The 19,453-nt window shown below is 44.6% G+C and overlaps 1 protein-coding gene and 1 long non-coding RNA gene across 4 annotated transcripts in view; one reads left to right on the forward strand and one right to left on the reverse strand.

Annotated features, from left to right (window-relative positions):
• The window catches only part of sdk2b (sidekick cell adhesion molecule 2b), a 247,636-nt gene that overhangs the window by 181,461 nt on the left and 46,722 nt on the right, over positions 1-19,453 (reverse strand). The gene's annotated exons all lie outside the window — the stretch shown is intronic.
• Positions 5,040-5,975, forward strand: LOC143509779 (uncharacterized). Its single transcript, XR_013129771.1, has 3 exons — positions 5,040-5,133; positions 5,614-5,705; positions 5,820-5,975. It is a non-coding gene; the product is annotated as an uncharacterized LOC143509779 (long non-coding RNA).

Below are 19,453 nucleotides of genomic sequence, written 5' to 3' on the forward strand. Positions count from 1 at the left end.
CTCTCTCCCTGTCTCAATCCAGTTCATTGATGCTTTATTGGCATGAAGTTAATGGCACACTGCTGTTTCCAAAGCAGTTAACAAGGAACACACAAATATAGAGAATGATGATACAGTAGACATAAAAATAAAGTTATTTATTCAACATTTAGTAATCAATAAAGGAAAAGAAATATAAGAGTCAAGATAATCACTAAATATGTAAATATCAGTAACAACAAATAATAATTGGTAGATTGCCCTCACTGGTTGTCTCTGGTTGTGACGGGCTGTCACATATTGTGTGTAATCGGGGTTAGGTTTAGTGATATGCACAATGAGTTCACTGTCCTCTCCTAATATGTGCGGCAGGGTCTCGGTGTCCCCCAGAGCTGAAACATTTCTAACAGAATCATATTTAGAGCATTCTATTAGGCAATGCAGCTCCGTCTCCACCACTGAAAGCTTGCAGTGACAGCAGTCTGGCCTCTCTGGGTAACCAGCTCTGTCTGTGTGGGCCAGACACCTTACTGTGTCTCTCTCGTATTCTCTTTATGAATACTCACCTTCAAACCTCAAACCCACATTGCACTTCTGTCTACACCTCTCTCACTCCCTCGCTCCCTCCCACCCTCTATCTCTCTCTCTAATTATCTCCCTGCCTCTCTCTCTATAGTCATCAGTAGCAGGTGCTAAGAGATGCAGGATGGGCAGCATGTTGTGAGGAGAGGCACAACACACACACACACACACACACACACACACACACACACACACACACACACACACATTCAGGGTGTGTGAGTAGTGGGGGGTCAGGGTGTGTGGGTAGTGGGGGGTCAGGGTGAGTGGGTAGTGGGGGGTCAGGGTGTGTGGGCAGTAGGGGGTCAGGGTGTGTGGGCAGTGGGGGTCAGGGTGTGTGGGCAGTAGGGGGTCAGGGTGTGTGGGCAGTAGGGGGTCAGGGTGTGTGGGCAGTAGGGGGTCAGGGTGTGTGGGCAGTGGGGGTCAGGGTGTGTGGGCAGTGGGGGGGTCAAGGTGTGTGGGCAGTGGGGGGTCAGAGTGTGTGGGTAGTGGGGGGTCAGGGTGTGTGGAAAGTGGGGGTCAGGGTGTGTGAGCAGTGGGGGGTCAGGGTGTGTGGGTAGTGGGGGGTCAGGGTGTGTGGGCAGTGGGGGGTCAGAGTGTGTGGGTAGTGGGGGTCTCCCCCACTACCACACACACACACACACACACACACACACACACACACACACACACACACACACACACACACACATTCAGGGTGTGTGAGTAGTGGGGGGTCAGGGTGAGTGGGTAGTGGGGGTCAGGGTGTGTGGGTAGTGGGGGGTCAGGGTGTGTGGGCAGTAGGGGGTCAGGGTGTGTGGAAAGTGGGGGTCAGGGTGTGTGAGCAGTGGGGGGTCAGGGTGTGTGGGTAGTGGGGGGTCAGGGTGTGTGGGCAGTAGGGGGTCAGGGTGTGTGGGTAGTGGGGGGTCAGAGTGTGTGGGCAGTGGGGGTCAGGGTGTGTGGGTAGTGGGGGGTCAGGGTGTGTGGGCAGTGGGGGGTCAGGGTGTGTGGGCAGTAGGGGGTCAGAGTGTGTGGGTAGTGGGGGGTCAGGGTGTGTGGGCAGTAGGGGGTCAGGGTGTGTGGGTAGTGGGGGGTCAGGGTGTGTGGGCAGTAGGGGGTCAGGGTGTGTGGGTAGTGGGGGTCAGGGTGTGTGGGTAGTGGGGGGTCAGGGTGTGTGGGCAGTGGGGGGTCAGAGTGTGTGGGTAGTGGGGGTCAGGGTGTGTGGGTAGTAGGGGGTCAGGGTGTGTGGGTAGTGGGGGGTCAGAGTGTGTGGGTAGTGGGGGTCAGGGTGTGTGGGTAGTGGGGGGTCAGGGTGTGTGGGTAGTGGGGGTCAGGGTGTGTGGGTAGTGGGGGGTCAGGATGTGTGGGTAGTGAGGGGTCAGAGTGTGTGGGTAGTGAGGGGTCAGAGGCATTACAAAGTTCCAAGTTCCAGCTATGAATTACAGCAGCAAGGCAGAATAAACAATGAACCTACTAGAAATCTGTAAACCACATATGGATCCTGCAATACAGTAAGAGGTGACATAGCCAGAACAACAACTGAACCGTCTCTCTGTATGTATGTATGTATGTGTGTGTGTGTGTGTGTGTGTGTGTGTGTGTGTGTGTGTGTGTGTGTGTGTGTCTAAAATATGTTGCACACTTTACGTAGGGGAGGAGAGGATAGTAAAGAAAAACATGGAGCAGTACCACAAACAAAGAGGGGAGAAAGTCTTGTTCACACTGATCACTCTCAATATTATCCTGCCGTATCCCGTATTCTCCAGCCAATCAGAGCTCCTGCTGGTCTGTGGACCACACGCAGGACGCACCGTCATGTTCGCAGTACAGACTGTAATCACAGAACAGCTCTCCACTCACTCCACACCTGTTAACGAAAGACATCAACAGGACACACGCTGGACAAAGACACCAGTGTGCCTTACTGATCTGCACAGACTGAGCACCTTCTGAGGCCTGACAGCACGATGTCAGCTCTGCCAGAGTGGATACAAGCAAAAACAAAGACACAAAATCTTATCACACTCAAGTCAAACTGATTTATACAGCACTTTAAGGAGCACTTCTCACAACACAAATTGCCACAAAACAGCTTTACAAATGTCTGGGGCCAGATCTCTGAGGAACAAGTCAGTGGTGACAAAACTTCCAGGCTGGAATGAGCTTGGTGGGACCCAGAGTGCAGAGGTCCTCTTCACCTGGGCTGCCCAGTAAGTCACCAGTCCATGCGCTATTATGTTCAATCCAGTGTAGGTGTGGGAATCTATAGTGAGATCTATAGAGGTCTATAGTGAGACAGCTGTTCCTGCAACCCAAATACATCACAACACACACTCTATACAACACTAGACACACTCTATAACATTGCACACACTCAATGTTACACACACACTCAATGTACACACAGTGTACACACACTCACATACACACATACACTCTCTCTCTCTGTCTCTCTCACACACACACACACACACACACACACACACACACACACACACACACACACACACACACACACACACACACACATACTCTCTCATCTCACACAAATACACACACACACATTCTCGCTCTCTCTCTGTCTCTCTCTCTCACACACACACACACTCACATACACATATACTCTCTCATCTCTCTCACACACACACATTCTCTCACTCTCTCTGTCTGTCTCTCTCTCTCTCTCTCACACACACACACACACACACACACTCACATACACATACATTCTCTCATCTCTCTTTCACACACATACATATTCTCGCTCTCTCTCTCTGTGTTTCTCTCTCTCTCTCTCTCTCTCTCTCTCTCTCTCTCACACACACACACACACACACTCACATACACATATACTCTCTCATCTCTCTCTGTCACACACGCACACACACACTAAGGGTCAGCCACCTAACCTGCGCACATGTGTGTGATTACACAGTCTGTAGCTGCTACACTGCCTCCTGCTGCCATCAAGAAGCCAATAGTGGCCTACAGAGCCCTTAGGGATGGGGGAGAAATGCCCGTTGGAGTTGAAAAACAGCAAGTGTGGGCAGGGGTGAAGGCAGGGGAGAGCTGCTGTGTGCTGTCACTCTTCTCCCAGGGGCAGAAACACAGGCTTCAGGATTGTTCATCAAGAAGCAAGGTAGAACAGGAGAATGAGATAGGGCTACACCCTCAGAACACCGGCCCTGTGCAGACAACAGAAAGGACAGAACACACACAGAGAGGGAGGCACAGAGGATAGCACCAGAGAATGGAGGTAGAGAAAGAGAAGGAATGGTAGCAGATGAGAGAGATGGGAGCAGATGAGAGAGACAGAAGGGAGTGTTGGATTCTTTCATGGTTTTTGTAGTTTTCTGAATGAATCTGAGTGAACTGCAATCACCCAAAAGATTAGGCAAATAGGACCCTGTTGACTTCGCCGGGACTCCCAGTAATGTGTAGTAATGTGGGGAAGATGATGTGTAGTTTAATAAACATCAGAATAATCATATTTTTAGGCAGATCTTAGAAGAAAACTGGCTTTTTATAAAACATCGCACATCAGACAACATTCTTTACATTCTATAACTGACTGATCAGGAGGTATTTCACACCAAAGGAAAAAGACCTAAATCTACCACTGGGCTTACAGAGAGCAGAGAAGAACACAGCACCGTCTCCCAGAATGCAGTGTGCCTCTTCTGTGCCTCTGTAGTTTAGTAAGCGCGTCTAACCTCTCTCTTGTGTGAGCTCTTTACGTAGTTTAGTGAGCACATCTAACCCCTCATGTGTGGTCTTTATGTAGTTTAGTGAGCACGTCTAAACCCTTGTGTGTGCTCTTCAAGTAGTTTAGTGAGCGCCTCTCGCTCTTTATGTAGTTTGCCCATTCGTTTTGCCTGTTTTGCCATGTGGTTAAAGTCATTTCTGTTGCAATAAAGGCCATTTCCTTGAGAATAAAAATTGTTCCTTACAGACGCTACAATATTCACAGAATTTGTACATTTTCACAAAGCATTTGACTAAGTTTGCCACTATTTCACCGTCTTCAATATGGAAAAGGTGAGAAAACTTCAGTATATTCGAACAGCAAATGTGCTGTAAAGGCAAATATAGAACCGAGTTCTTCCCAAAGGCCTACACTATTAACATTTACATACATGACCGACAGTGCTGTCCCAATCTGACCTTTCATTAAATTATGTTGAATTCAGGAGTTTACTGTATACTGACAACCATGTGTTAATGTCACCCAGAGAACAAGGCTCATCACATATGTGTGACTTCTCCAGCAGCACTGCCAGGGTGGTATAAACATGAATCAGAGTAAAACATAAACACAAATAAACTGTCACGCCTGGCTCCGCCCCCTCCCTGTCTGTCTAGCCCGGCTCCTCCTCCCCTGGTCTTCTGTTTAGTTCCACCTCTCGTTTTGTCATTGGTTTCAGCTGTTGCTTGTTTGAGTGTTCGTTTGGGTTTGTATTTATTCAGTGTGTTTCAGGTCTTCAGTGTGGGTCAATGTTCATGTCTTAAGCTAGGTGTAGAGTTTTTGGGTTGTCTTTCTCCATGTTGCAGTTGGATGTGTGTGTGTGCCTGGTTTGAATTTCAGTGTGTAAGGTTTGTTTCTGGTTTGTCACGTTTCCCTTTGTTGTGTTCAGTTTGCCTGGTGTTGTATATGGTTAGTTTTTGTTGAGTCACGTTTCCTTATGTTGTATTCTAGCTGTGTGTTGTCCTGAGAGTTTGTGTTTAAGTTTAGTAGCCTATGTGTTCAGTGTTTCCTAATTCAAAGTGTATTGTATGGTCTTCGTTTCTGTTTGTTCTACTTAGGTCTCGTGTTTAGTTCCGGTGTCCTTGTATTGCCTCTAGTCTTACGTTTTGGTGTGTTCATTATCTTTATGTGCCTCTTAATAATACAAGTTTGAGTTCACTTGGGTATGTGCTGCGTCTTGTTTTGTTAGTAGTCTTTGTGTCTGTTATATGGTAAAACATGCCACGGAAGGGTAGAGTTATCCGTGTGGGCGCTTTACGGTTAGCCAGTATGGCTACCTCTAGCAGCCTTGAGTCCCGCTCTCTAACGCCAGTGCGTCCGCCCCCTAGTCATGGTACTACCCCACCGTTACATAAACACACCAGCAGCACTCAGTACCAAGGGAGCAGAACTGGGTCTTTACCCCACCACACTGGACTGGGTCTGTGTCTACTTAGCATTTTAAATATATTTTAAATATTTATAAATAAGACACATATTCTTTAATGAAGTTAAGACAATTCATTACATTTTTTGCAACTGATAAATGTGCTAGGCTACTATTCTAGGAGAGGAAACTAAGAGAGACAGCATGGAGGTGTCTCCGCCCTGGACGGTTCAAGAGGGAGAAAGTGCCTGCTTGCTATCAATCACTGTTAAACACACTGTGTTAGTATTATTTCCTGTTGGCTTTCTTATTTATTTTTTTATGTCAAATTTTAATGTCTTTTTCTTCTTTTTACATATCCCTTTACTTTTGTACTGCTTTGGCAACATTGTATAATCATAGTCATGCTAATAAAGAATTATACTTGAAAACACCAAAGAGGTGTTTGGAGTGGACATCTATGGGCAGAGCGTGTGAGGAAATACTGCAGACACCAACTCATAGAAGCAGACAGTAACTCACATGCACTAACAAGGTTTTTGCTGTCATTTACCAGCACACACACACACACACACACATCATACTGAGATTCAGAAACAGATCTCCATTATTTATTTTTATCCGGAATCCTCTGATACATCCATCTTTGAAAAACATCCAGGCTTGTGTCCATAATTCTTACTGTCCTGTTTATTTCACCCATCCTGACTATTCTGTCTTCTCTTCTACTCTTCTCCTCTCTTCTTCTCTTCTCTCATCTTCTCTCCTCCCCTCTTCTCTACACACACTCCACTCACATGACCCTACACATACACTTACACCTCATACAAACTCACACTACCCAACACATACACACATGGCCCCCACTCACACTACCAACCATAAACACACACCCCATTCACACTACACAACACCCCCCCTCACACTACCCAACACATATACACACCCCATTCACGCTACCCAACACATACACACAAACCCCACTCACATGACCCCACACACAACCCTTCTCACACTATTTCAACACAACACATACACTAGCCCACTATCAATACCCAACACTCACTACCCTGCTCACACACTAGCTCCAACACCTCACAATACATACGCACTACCCCACTCACACTACCAAAAACACACACTGCTCCACTCACACACCAGCCATCACATTACCCAACACACACAACCCCACTCATACTATACAGTATCCCACATGTACTCCTCAACACACAACTTTACTCATAATACCTCACATATACTACCTAACACACTACCCAACACACACATCACCAACACACAATACTCAAAACACACTACTTAGATCACACTAGTCCACACATACTACCCAACACACAGTGCCCAACACACACACTACCCCCCCATACACTACCCTAACCAATCCATACACACAGATTACTGCTCAACACACAAGACCCAATGCCAAATCACTAATTTGCATGTGCAGTGGACATTAGTGCCAGAGCAAACTGGCAGGGAGGGGGAGGAGCCTGTTACCACCAAGGAAGAGAGGGTGGGTGGAGCTCTGGCTGTGCTCTCTGCCCACATGACCTTCAGAGGGCACTTGTCCTATTCCAGGATGTGTGAACACACACACACACACACATACAAACATTTAGATTACAGAACAGACAGAGGGGTGTAAGAACACATACACACACACACACACACACACACACACACACACACACACACACACACACACACACACACACACACACACACACACACACTCCAGATAAAGGAGGTTCACTCTCATAGTCTCTGGATCATTACTGACACACACTTCCTTTTTCTGCAGTGATACCTGAGTGAGTCAAAGGGGATTCATGAGCACATGCATGTCCTTCAATTCCTCTCATCCTCCACACAAAACTTTAAACTAAAGAAATGGTGGTCAGAAGCAGACTTTTAGAGAGCTCCAAAGTGTTCCCATAGAGAGAGAGAAACAGAAAAGAAAGATTAAAAAAGAAAAAAGAAAAAGAAAGACAGAATTATAAACAAAAGGAATAAAAAATGTTCCACTGCCCAGGATGTGAAAACTAGCGTCAGGTCATTAAGCTATATATGGCAACAATTCCTCTAGTCCTCTAGTCCTTCAAACACCCCCCCCCCCACACACAAACCTCCCGACTAACTGTCAGGCATTCTGCCTGCAACCCTCAGACATGCTCCCCAAGCCTGTGTAGAATTACAATAAACCCCTGCACATGTTTTACTGAGTGACGCTTGGCTAAATATAACCACCATGTGCTACAAATTTACTGCAACTGTACACACAGCCACTTAAACAAACACAATCTTATTTCTACGCACACGCCTCCACTTTGGTTTGAATGACATCTAAATGCCCAACGCCTGTGAATTAGGCTTCACTTCACACACTCACACCCACACTGTTTCCTGACAGACTCCCCCAATAAGGTTCAGCCAATAAGAAAATGGAGATTTATAGGTTGAGACGAGAGAGGTTTGGCACTATGGCACAGACTTCAGCTCCAGTCTATTTGATATATTAAACAATTATTGAATATGGCACTAAACAAAACACACTGACAAAAGGCGTGGGTGTAAATTCTAGAGGCCACTACTCCGAATTATATGCAACCTAAATAATGCATGAGGACCATAAAAATGAATGAAAGAATGAAAGAAATAAATAAATTATATATAAGAAGCAATGAAGGACCTCTGTCTGAAACATCCAGTTTCTCTGGAATATCTACATATCTTAAGTACACTGCAGTTACCTTGAATATTCTTCAGACACACACACACACACACACACACACACACACACACACACACACACACACACCAGCCACTTAATTAGGTTCACCTTGGTAGAATTGTTGGACACCCTTTAACCTTCAGAACTGCCTTAATTCTTCAAGACCAATTCAAAAAGGTGCTGTAAACATTCTTCAGAGATTTTGGACCATATTGATCACAGCGCCACACAGCTGCTGCAGACCTGTCAGCTGCATGTTCACCATCACACCACTAAAACAACACCAGCACCACCACCCTCCACCTCTACCATTACACAACCAACACTAGACTGCCACCACAAGTACACCACCAATACGCAACCACCACCACCACCACCTCCACCATTACATGACCATCACTAGACCACCACCAATATAGCACCACTACTACACCATCATTGCACCACCACCACTACACCACCACACCACCACCATTCCAGCACCACTGCCATACAACTACCATTACACCACCACCACTATACCACCACCATTAAAACCACCACTGCCATTACACCACCACCACCATTTCATCACCACCAGCACCACCACTACTACACCACTACACCACCATTACACCACCACAATTACACCACCACTAGCCTGAACCACCGATATATACGACAGGATAGATTCACACTTTCATGTTGTTTATGCCAAAATCTGACCCTCCCATTTGAACAATACAGCAGAAATCAACATTTTTCTGTTCTTCTATTCCAATTTTGGTGAGCTTGTGCAAACTGTTAGTTGTTCTTGGATGACAGGGGTGTTACCAGGGGGTTACTGTCTGTTACAGGTTCAACATGTTGTGCATTCAGAGATGCTGTTCTGAATACCTGGATTGTAAAGAGAGTTTATTTGAGTTACTGTTGCCTTTCAAACAGCTCAAACCAGACTGGCCATTCTCCTCGACCTCCTTGTGTTTTCTCTCCTGTGGGGACCATTAAAGACACACGATACTCGGAGTATGGGGGACGGGGTCCAAAAGGACACATATTTCTCCTCTATGGCCCTGCAGAGGGACAGCTTTCTCCTCTATGGTCCAGCAGAGGGACACATTTCTCCTCTATAGCCCTGCAGAGGGACACATTTCTCCTCTATGGCCCAGCAGAGGGTCACATTTCTCCTCTATGGCCCAGCAGAGGGACACATTTCTCCTCTATGGCCCAGCAGAGGGACACATTTCTCCTCTATAGCCCTGCAGAGGGACACATTTCTCCTCTATAGCCCTGCAGAGGGACACATTTCTCCTCTATGGCCCAGCAGAGGGTCACATTTCTCCTCTATGGCCCAGCAGAGGGACACATTTCTCCTCTATGGTCCTGCAGAGGGACACATTTCTCCTCTATGGCCCAGCAGAGGAACACATTTCTCTTCTGGCATCCAAAATCATCTGGGGTCCAGCATGGTTTCAGAGAGACAAATGCAGGAGAACGAGAGAGGTTCTGCTGCGTGGACACTTTAATGCCAGCAGATGATCAGAACCTGATATTAAAGCTAGAGATAGAAGCCCCATTTTTAAGGCCTTCCTACATTTTACCACCACCCTAACACTGTAGTGAATAAGAATGGTGAGGAGATGGTGCAGTTCTGTTGAGGTCCAGCCCGTGTGTTTAATGGTCAAATCCATGGTGACTCCTTAGGCAGGATGACTTACTGCTTAGCTCTTGGTTCTAGTGTAGCCACATCCACTATTAATAACACTATCAGACCACTGCCAAATTAATGTTGCCTAAAAAGAATTCCACAATTAGAGAAATCAAAGAAACTGCAATCTACTTCTAGTCTGCCCCCCTTACAGATGGACTCATTAACACTAACCTCACTAACCCCATTAACAGCTTTCTACAGAGATCACTAACCTTATTAAGTTTACTAATAACACAGGTCCAATCTAACAAAAAAGATGTTAATATGGCAGTAAACCAAATAGATGAAACTCATAACAAATCAGTAATAAAAGCTAAAACGAATACATCAAGAAAAAGACCACAAAAAGAAAAATGGTGGCTATCACCATGAACTGTAAACCAACCCCAAACTGCAAAAGGCTGAAATTTTTAAAAACACACAAAAACTTTAATCACTGAGCGACCAGTGAGGTGCAGATAGAGCAGCACTTTCTCCTCCACTGTTCACACAGATTCTGCATAATTTCACAGTAAATTTTAACAATATACTCTATTATTAAAAATTATTCCCTAGTTTAAAAAATTACAAAATTATCTTTGGAGAAGGAAACATAACAACTCTTATGACAAAGTATACGACATCGAGTGAACACCACACTACACACACCACACTCTACACCAACCCACACACCACATGGCACACACACACACACACACACACACACACACACACACACACACACACACACACACACACACACACACACATACACACACACACACACACACACTTCTCTCACTATATAACATCACCATCTGACAGTGAGTACTACACTCTACGCCAACACACACACACCCCAACACACACAAACACTCTCTACACCAATACACACTACACACCAACACACACGCTACACACCACATCTCTCACTGTATAATGTCACCATCTGACAGTTCGTACCACAATACATCAACACACACTACACCAACACACCCTACACAGACCACACTCTACACCAGGGGTCGGCAACCTATGGCACGCGTGCCACCGTTGGCACGCCGAGGCATAATCACTGGCACGTGCCACGCTGGACCAACATCAGCAAAAAAATTTATAATAAAAAAATCTCAGACTGAGAGCACGATCCTCCAATCAAAATCGATCCTCAACGCTCTGCACTCAGCTCCCACCACAGACCCATGTTTAAATTTGTTTAATTACCCTAATGGCGCACGGCGCTACGTGTGACGTAATCCCTGAGCCGCGTCAGGGCTGGATTATTTATTATGGATTACACTTTCGCGTGTCACGGTATGGAGGGCCCCCTACTGGTCGCCCCCGTCTACAGCGACAGATGTCCTGTATTGTTGCGTTGTGTGCGTCCCTCAGGTGGGCGGAGCCGCACACCTCGCGCGAACCTGTGCAAACGCATTTATACTTGACGTGTCACTAGGGTTGCCACCTAAACGATATGTGGTAGTATAAAGAAACACCCCTCAAAAACAGGGGAATGAACATTTACCTGACGAAAATTTATGTTGCATTGTGCTCCAGGTTTGAAAAGTGCTGGAATTTAGGAATGTAGACGGCACAACTGTCAGTACCATACGGTCTCTGGTCAGTACCCCCCCCCCCCACACACCAATTGTATTTGTTGATAGTGGCACACTCATTGACTAAAAATGTTAAAGTTGGCACTCCATGTCTCAAAGGTTGCCAACCCCTGCTCTACACCAACACACACACCAACACACTACATGGACCACACTCTACACCAACACACACACAGCACATCTCTCACAATATACACACATCTCTCACAACATATACACAATATGTTCTCTCACTATATGCACACCACATCATTCATTATATACACACCACATCTCTCACTATACACTACATCTCACACTATATACACACTCCACATCTTTCACTATACACCCCACATCTCACAATATATACACACTCCACATATTTCAGTATATAAACACCACATCTCTCACTATACACTACATCTCACACTATATACACACTCCACATCTTTCACTATATACCCCACATCTCACACTATATACACACTCCACATCTTTCAGTATATAAACACCACATCTCTCACTATACACTACATCTCACACTATATACACACTCCACATCTCTCACTATACACTACATCTCACACTATATACACACTCCACATCTTTCAGTATATAAACACCACATCTCTCACTATACACTACATCTCACACTATATACACACTCCACATCTTTCAGTATATAAACACCACATCTCTCACTATACACACACCACATCTCACATTATATACACACCACATCTTGCAAAATTATAATGTACCTTATATCACATTCAGTTTCACAATATTTGTTTTCGCAAAATTGTACCTGGTATAGTCATGTCAATAAAGCTGCCTCAAATTGAACTGCATTGAGTGAATTACAGAGGGGGAGAGAAGGGAAGAGAATGCAAGAGAGACGTGGGGGGGGGATATATACCAGACACACAGGCATCACAGGGCTTTGGACAGATGACTATGAGAAGCACGATAACCAAGTCCAGCAAAAGAGCGAACAGGTGCGGAACTAAAATCAGACAAAAGGGTAGACAGCTGCAAGTGTGTGTGTGTGTGTGTGTGTGTGTGTGTGTGTGTGTGTGTGTGTGTGTGTGTGTGTGTGTGTGTGTGTTGGATACACTTTAAGATCTTTAAATGAAAGGACAGAGTAAAAGACTGGAAAACTGCCATGTGGAACTGATGAGATAAAAGACACATATGCCCACACATATGCACCACACTACTCTCACACAGTCAGAGAGAGAAAGAGTATGTGTGTGTGTGTGTGATTATTTGTGTGTGTGTGTGTGTGTGTGTGTGTGTGTGCATGTGTGTGCATGTGTATGTGAAGAGTATGTGTCTGTATATATATGTGTGTGTCATACCTCAGTGATTATATTTTAATAATAATTATTATTATTTTGTCTCACTGTCACAGCCATCATCCTGTAGCCAGTTTTAAGGATTCTTTTGAATATTTGTCACTCTCTCTCTCTCTCTCTCTCTCTCTCTCTCTCTCTCTCTCTCTCTCTCTCTCTCTCTCTCTCTCTCTCTGTCAGTCTCTCTGTCTTTATATTTTTCTCTTAAAATTCATATAGCTTTATTGGCATGAATTGTTATTAACCAGTGTTGCCAAACTGATTAACAGATAATCACACTCTTTCTCATCCAAGTCCAGCCCGTTCAAGTTCAGTACCCGTTTAAACCAGGTTTTCTGTTTTATTCTAAAATGTCATTCAACATTATATCCTGCATATCCACCCCACTTGCTGATTAATAATGAAGCGATTTTAGGACTCTGTATTTATAATTGCAATTTTTATCATTGTTTGTTAAAAAGACCTTGTTTAAAGATTTAAGACTTCATGTTCGTTTGAACAAATGACCAGAATGCTGAAGTCCAACATAGCAGTAGTGGAAACTCAGACTTTTCTATTGCTAACCAAGTTCTCCTGGATGCTTACAGAAGAGTTTCAAGACATGAATTCATTTGTTGGAATGGAAGGGTGAGGGCTGATTGTGTTTTGAATATAATCCAATTTTATGCTTGGAAATAGAAGATGTTTATACATAAGACCATAACACAGTAACACCACAACACAGTACCACTGTGACACTATGACACAGTAACACTGTAACACCTCAACTCAGTCCCAATGTAACACCACATTGGTGGTTTGTTCTAGTGATTTTGAAGTGTGCCATTAGCAGCACAGTTAAATGTTTCCATCCTTTTGATGGCCATGCGCTACACCTCTGAGTTCTCTGACTTCAGCTCTGATTGGCTGTACTGGTGCCAAACAGACGCTAAGTTGAGCTTGCTGAGAGCTCTGGTGCCCTTCCACTTCTAAAACTTCAATAAGGAGTTTGTTCAATAAGTCCAACACCATCATCAAACACATCAGTCCAACACCACCATCAAATACATGAATCCAACACCACATCAAACACATCAGTCCAACACCACCATCAAATACATGAATCCAACACCACATCAAACACATCAGTCCAACACCACCATCAAATACATGAATCCAACACCATCATCAAACACATCAGTCCAACACCACCATCAAATACATGAATCCAACACCACCATCAAACACATCAGTCCAACACCACCATCAAACACATCAGTCCAACACCACCATCAAATACATCAGTGCAACAACACCATCAAACACATCAGTCCAACACAACTGTCAAACACATGAATCCAACACCACCATCAAACACATCAGTCCAACACCACCATCAAACACATCAGTCCAACACCACCATCAAACACATCAGTCCAACACCACCATCAAACACATCAGTCCAACACCACCATCAAACACATCAGTCCAACACCACCATCAAACACATCAGTCCAACACCACCATCAAACACATCAGTCCAACACAACTGTCAAACACATGAATCCAACACCACCATCAAACACATCAGTCCAACACCACCATCAAACACATCAGCCCAACACCACCATCAAACACATCAGTCCAACACCACCATCAAACACATCAGTCCAACACAACTGTCAAACACATGAGTGCAACACCACCATCAAACACATCAGTCCAACACAACTGTCAAACACATCAATACAACACATCCATCAAATACATCAGTCCAACACCACTGTCAAACACATCAGTCCAATCAGCTCCTGCAGCTTCACCAGAGCCGCTTTGTGCCACTGTGTTCAGCAGTTATGGTTTAGGCTTTCTGGTATGAGCTTTATTGTATGGGCTTTATAGTATGAGCTTTATTGTTTGGGCTTCATGGTATGAGCTTTATGGTATGGGCTTTACTGTATGGGTTTTATGGTATGAGCTTTACTGTATGGGCTTTACGGTATGGGTCTAACTTTATGGGCTTTATTGTTTGGGCTTTATGGTTTGATCTTTACTGTATGGGCTTTATGGTATGGGCTTTATTGTATGGGTTTTACTGTATGGGTTTTATGGTATGGGCTTTATTGTATGGGCTTTACTATATTATGGGCTTTATGGTATGGACTTTACTGTATGGGTTTTATGGTATGGGCTTTATTGTATGAGCTTTATTGTTTGGGCTTTATGGTATGATCTTTACTGTATGGGCTTTATGGTATGGGCTTTATTTTATGGGCTTTACTGTATTATGGGCTTTATGGTATGGGTTTTACTGTATGGGCTTTATTGTTTGGGCTTTATGGTATGATATTTACTGTATGGGCTTTATGGTATGGGCTTTATTGTACGGGCTGTACTGTATTATGGGCTTTATGGTATGGGCTTTACTGTATGGGCTTTATTGTTTGGGCTTTATGGTATGATCTTTACTGTATGGGCTTTATGGTATGGGCTTTGCTTCTTTGCTAGTTATGGTATTTTACTCATCACATCCCATAACATCACATAAACATGAAAACTCTCTGAACTCACAAAACCACAAACATGAACACTCCCTTAACTCAAAACCACTGCTAGGAACAGAGCGGTGAGGTGCGTAAGCAAGGAGCAAGCATCCACTGTGAGGAACTGACACACCATTGGCTGATGGGTTGTTTTTTTTTTTGTCCTGATTTCTGTTTCTGATCTTTGAAATGATTCATTATGCAGTGTGGTGCTGTTTCTCCTGAATCACAGAATGATTTAATTAAACTCACTTTACTAGAAAACCATCTTAATAAAATCTTCACCACGCCTGGCACGGCTCAGGGTAATATCCTTATGATTATTTACAAAGGGCTAATTCTAGCTCATTATTGTGTCTCGATAGAACTTGGTTAGTACCAAACAAACAGCCATACAGAAAGACAGACAGACAGGCCTATAAAAACAGTAGTGGTCCTTCACAAATATTTACATTTAGATTGAGAACACCAGGCCATAAACAAAACAAACCTGAATTTATACCAGAAACAGAATAACATTTTTATCACACGTGATCATCTGAGATGTACGGCGGCCAATAAGGGCAAAACAATTTTAAAATGTCAATTTACAGCTTTAGGTAACAGAATTACAAAAGTACAAACAAACAAATTCACAAGATGTGTTTTCTTTTACCAGAAAGGTACCGAAAAAAATTTACAAATGCCGAATCTGACGGAAAAGTTAGGTACAACACACAGGAAGTGTTTGTGGCTGAGGTTTGTGACAATCAAACTAGTGGAGTTTGCGGCAAGCAGTAAAGCTTTGTCTGTTTTGTGGAACTCATTTTAACCAGTTGGCATGTTTTTCTTGTGGGAAATCATTGGAGCTTAATATACTGTAAGTAATGTAAATGAAAGTAAATTAGCAAGTGTTTACTGACAGTTTACCTTCATTAACATTTTCATGTTAATGAAACTTTCAAATAATGAAAATAATTGGACTGTAAATGCTAGCTAGATAGATGCTAGCTATTTTTTGCCCTTCTCTGCCACTGACAGCACTGTGCATTATACAATCATAATTTCATCACCTAGATGGTATATCCTGTAATAATGAAATGTGACATTTCTACCAAATAAGAATTAAAAAGTGTAAAATAAACCTCTTGGTATGAGCAATTCTGTGACTCCACCTCATCAGGGTTCAGCCCACTGAAACTATTCTGTGACTCCACCCCCAGCAGGTTCCAACCCACTGAAATGAGTCTGTGACTACACACCCATCAGGGTTCACTCCACTCAAACTATTGTGACTCCACCCCCAGCAGGGTCCATATCACTCAAGCTAGTCTGTGATGTGCGAAGGACTCTGAGGAATTGATCCAGTCTTAACAGAAACCAGGCTAGAGGAGAGGAAACATCTGTGTGAACAATCAAAGTCCTGAATGTGACCTGCCAGTAGACTTCCATCTGGTTTCACTTACACTTGTGAGCACTGGGGCAAGATTATGGGGCATATAAGGAGCAGACAGCGTTAGACGGCCCCAGGGAGGGGCAGACAGCAGTCAAATGACCCGAGGGAGGGGCAGTTTCACAAGGCTATCAGATATCATCAGAGCAGGCTGGAAGGCAGTGGACTGAACTGGACCTGCATTACAGTGGTGCAGAGCCGGGAGTAGGGCATCCAGCCTGGCGTAAAACATCCAGCTGGGTGTAGGTGAGGGTTAGGAGCGTCTCCTCAGGCAGCAACCACAGGAAGCAGCGGTGGATGCTTGTGGCTGAGCGAGTCCAAGTCAGAACAAGAGACAGCTGGTGCAGCCAGGTCACAGACTGGTCGACAGCGCGTGGGCCCAAACCTTAACCCCAGAGGCCAGCAGGGGCTGGATGTGCCTTTGTAGTGTGGATAGTGAGATCATGGAGGCCTGGAAACCTCAGGCAGGCAGCAGCACAGAGCACAACAGCAACTGCTGAAAGCAATTCTGCTAAAGCAGTCTCTACTCCACCCTGCTCTACACCCTCCTCACCCTCCTCTCTGCCCTCTGCAGACAGAGTCAAACAGTGCAGAGACGTAACACAGAGACATAGTGCAGAGACATAACACAGAGACATAGTGCAGAGACGTAACACAGAGACATAGTGCAGACACGTAACACAGAGACAGAGCACAGAGACGTAACAGACGTTGATGACTTTGGTGCTCATGAGGAGCAGCAGCTGTGTGTCCATGAAGCTCCATCCATTTTGCTAATGTATTTTAAATGCTGGAACTGTGACATAAAGAATTTTTTTCTCATTTCTGTATCTCTGGGAGGCGCTCTAGGAGATGCTGTAGGAGACAGTTAACGCCTACACCGCTCGCGCAGGGTCACGCGAGGTGGGCGGAGTCACGCGCTACGGTCGCTCGCGAAAGTATAAACCAGGCTTTACTGGGGTGAGGGAGAAGTTTCTTTCACTCATGCGGCTGAACATAGGAACATTTTTAACTAAATGAGAGCAGAAAAAAGGAATTAACCAAAGAATGGAAAAAAGATTAAATATGCCACAGGGTCAGAGAGGAAACGGGGTTACTGCAGATTATCCTGTCGACACTAGGAGAGTGAGACACTGGGAGAGTGAGACACTGGGAGAGTGAGACACTGGAAGAGTGAGACATTGGGAGAGTAATCCACAACACTGCCCTTATGACTCTTTAGGTCTTGTTTTCAGTTTCTCTCTCTGTTTCTCTCTCTCTCTCTTTTCTGTTTCTCTCTTCATCTCTTTCTCTCTCCACTGATGTTTTAGTTCCTTTCACAGAAAAATGTTTTCCTTCTCCTCTAAACTTATCACTGTCTACATTATTCCAGAAGAACACAGCTGGTGTGTGTGTGTGTGTGTGTGTGTGTGTGTGTGTGTGTGGTGTGTGTGTGTGGTGTGTGAGTGGTTTATATGTGGTGTGTATGTTCCTTCTCCTCTAAACTTATCACTGTCTACATTATTCCAGAAGAACACAGCTGGTGTGTGTGTGTGTGTGTGTGTGTGTGTGTGTGTGTGTGTGTGTGTGTGTGTGTGTGTGTGTGTGTGTGTGTGTGTGTGTGTGTGTGTGTGTGTGTGTGTGTGTGTGTGTGTGTATGTATATGTGTGGTGTATTCTTAGTGTGTGTGTGTGTTTGGTTGTGTATGTGCCCATCTCTCTGCATCTCAAAGCAAAATGCTGCCTGGCTCATGCTTTACACACACACACACACACACACACACACACACACACACACACACACACACACACACACACACACACACACACACACACACACACACACACCACTCTCCCATGACAGGCAGTGATGTAACATGCACACTCATCTGCTCTGTTTAATAGCAACGCTACAGAAATACAATCTACACACAGGTATGTGCTACAGCCCACAGATCTGAAGTCAATAACTAACTAGATGCTCATCAGAAGTGCAGTTGCTTTAGCCCCAATACGGTGTGCTGTGTGTGTGTGTGTGTGTGTGTGTGTGTGTGTGTGTGTGTGTGTGTGTCTATGTGTCTATGTGTTTGTATCTATGTGTTCTGTGTGTGTGCATACAGTAAGTCTAATTCCTTGCTCCTTGTACCCCCTCCAGACAGACGGGTATGAAAAGCAGGAATTGCGTGAGCTCACTGGAATGGAGAGAGTTTTAAACTGTGGAAATGCAGGAGATAAACTACCCAAACACCTCCAAACACCTCCGGCTTCTCTCATTCAGCTATGCACAAAGGCACTACTGGTCTCCATTTTCTTTTCTTATGACCTTCTTATGCACCACACCCAGCAGTCCTCTCACAGTTGGGTCTGTGGTGAAGCTATTTTACTATATATGGAGTGTAAACATTCAGCTCTTAAAGTCCTTAAACCCTTCTGAGGCCTCCATGACTGAAGCCTCAAAACCAGCCCCTCCCCTAACCCAGACACAGCCCCTCCCCTAAT

This window comes from Brachyhypopomus gauderio, chromosome 3, assembly GCF_052324685.1.
Source record: "Brachyhypopomus gauderio isolate BG-103 chromosome 3, BGAUD_0.2, whole genome shotgun sequence".
NCBI classification, from domain to species: Eukaryota; Metazoa; Chordata; class Actinopteri; order Gymnotiformes; family Hypopomidae; genus Brachyhypopomus; species Brachyhypopomus gauderio.